The sequence below is a fragment of the Acyrthosiphon pisum genome, unplaced genomic scaffold, assembly GCF_005508785.2.
Source record: "Acyrthosiphon pisum isolate AL4f unplaced genomic scaffold, pea_aphid_22Mar2018_4r6ur Scaffold_316;HRSCAF=736, whole genome shotgun sequence".
NCBI lineage: Eukaryota > Metazoa > Arthropoda > Insecta > Hemiptera > Aphididae > Acyrthosiphon > Acyrthosiphon pisum.
In genome coordinates this window covers 38765-41098 of record NW_021772569.1, presented here as the reverse complement: position 1 = coordinate 41098, position 2334 = coordinate 38765, and positions in this window count along the sequence as shown.

Genomic DNA, 2334 nt, shown 5'->3' with positions numbered 1-2334 from the left:
TTAATAATAATTTTAAGAAATAATCATTTTTTTATAATTAAATGAATCAAACAAATTAAAATCTTAAACCATAAAAACAAAATAAAACAATAAAACCAACTTTAATATAAAATAGTTGGTACCTATACATTATAAGTTAAAGGTAAATAATTATCTCAAAAAGAATCCTCAGTATACAGAGGAATCCCATTTTCATTTTCTAAAATATCTTCAGCATTAATTATTATGTCATTTGACTTAAAAATATCTTTGTAGAATTCTGAAGCATTTTCTGGAACTACAAAAAACCGCATTAAATTTTTAACATCTTTCTGCTTTTGGGGTTTCACATGATTAATTTGTGGTAACTTCTCTAATTTATCAAAAATAGATAAATTAGCACCTCTTTTAAGGACTTGTACTGTTAAAAGTGAGTTCTCATCATAATTTGGTGAAATGCTTAATGTTTTTTTCCCTTTATTATATGAAAACATTTTTTGCTCAGTAGATTTAAATGTGTTTACTTTCATAATACTTTTTCCTAAATTTTTAAAGTCATACATAAAAAAAAATCTATATTTAGTATATGAACTTTTGTAAATTGCCTAAATGTATCGTGGTATTCAGTACCTAAGTGATAAAATAATTTCTTTTTTACGGAGGCATTTTTCAATACATCCCAATACTTGATCAGGGGGCATATAACTATGCCCCCTAACTGGAAATATATGATTTATCTTATCAAAAACTGTTTGTCTGCAGTTTATATAATATAATAATGTTGCGATTGTAAACTGATTTTTATTCTGAGCAGAGCACGAATCTGAAAACAGATTAAGAATTTTAGGGGGGTTATCTTCATTTTTAACGCGTTCTTCTAATTGATCCAAAAAGTTAAGTAAGGCTGAACATATTTCGTTTGGTCCTCGACCACTTTCTGACTCTACCCATGTATATAAATAACAATTTTTGGAACTTTGATCAGAGTTACCAAAATTAATAACAAATGTAAGATTATATACCCATATTTGTCTGCTATAAAATGTGTCAGTGACGGATAGTTTAGGAATGGCTTGATTTTGCATCATGTCAAAAGAGACATTGATCTCACCAGGTTTAACATTTAACATCATTTTCGAAAATATTTTAGAACGAATTTTATGGGTATTAAGTTCAGTTTTTAATTGTATCTTCATATCTTTATTATCTTCGATTTTTATTTTTACTCCTAGTTCTGTACAAAAACTGCATACATCCTGACGTGGATGGCCAAAGTTCAAATTAAAATCGGTAGTAAATATTTTATGAAATTTATTTAATGATGAAACTGGTTTTTCTTCTGTGGTTCTTTGAAATTTCCACTGTTTCCATAAGTAACTTACAGACCACTGTGGTGGCAAGTAACTTCTACCTGTATCACACCTTGCATAATGGCTCTTTTTACATTTTAATTTACAAATAAAAGCAATAATACTTTCACTGATTTCTTTTGATTGAATTGTGGATCTTGCACCACCTCTTTTTTCTTGGGGACTAGTTCCTAACATATAAGTAGATGCCAAAAAATTTAATCGCCTGCGTGTAAAAGTTGTTATTTGAGTGAAGCTTGTAATGCATACTGGTATTCTATCTCCCTTATCATTAGGTATGTAATATTTAATTACATTTCTCACAGTTGTATTAGGTTTACGGCGATTTGTTCTTTTTGGTCTTGTAACTGCTAGGAAAGTTAAAATAAATTTATCTTGTTGAATCTTGCTAGACAATTTTGATAAGTTATAACGAAACAAATTCAAATTTTCAATTGACAGTTTAAAAATTTGACATTGAGTATTAGGTTCTTTATGACCACAGTTGTTTTCAAAAGACCAATCTGAGTTTATATGATTTTTAACTAGTTGTTTTTGTTTTTTCTGATTTATTGAGTTTCGTTTTCTACCGTTTTCTACTACTTTTACAGGCTCAGGAAACTCTGGATCAGAACTTATCAAAGATGACTTGGATGTTGATGAATGCAAATTTGATATACTTGTGTTCATAAGAAGATTTGGAGTTGGATTTACAGTATCTAAAATATTACTGACAGAATGTGTAGGACTATTATTGAAAGCTGAAGGTATTTCGATAACAAGAAATTTATTATTGGACACATCTTTATTAGGGTCATCAAAACAAAGTTCCACATCCATATTTTCAAAATTCAGTACATTCATATCCTATGGAGCCATACATGTATTCATAAAATTAAAATATATACATTTTTGTGTCAATATAATTTAATAAAACTACTATTCTTACATTTTGCCTAGGTATTATGGGTTTCTTTGACAGAACCTCTAATCTTAATAATTCAGA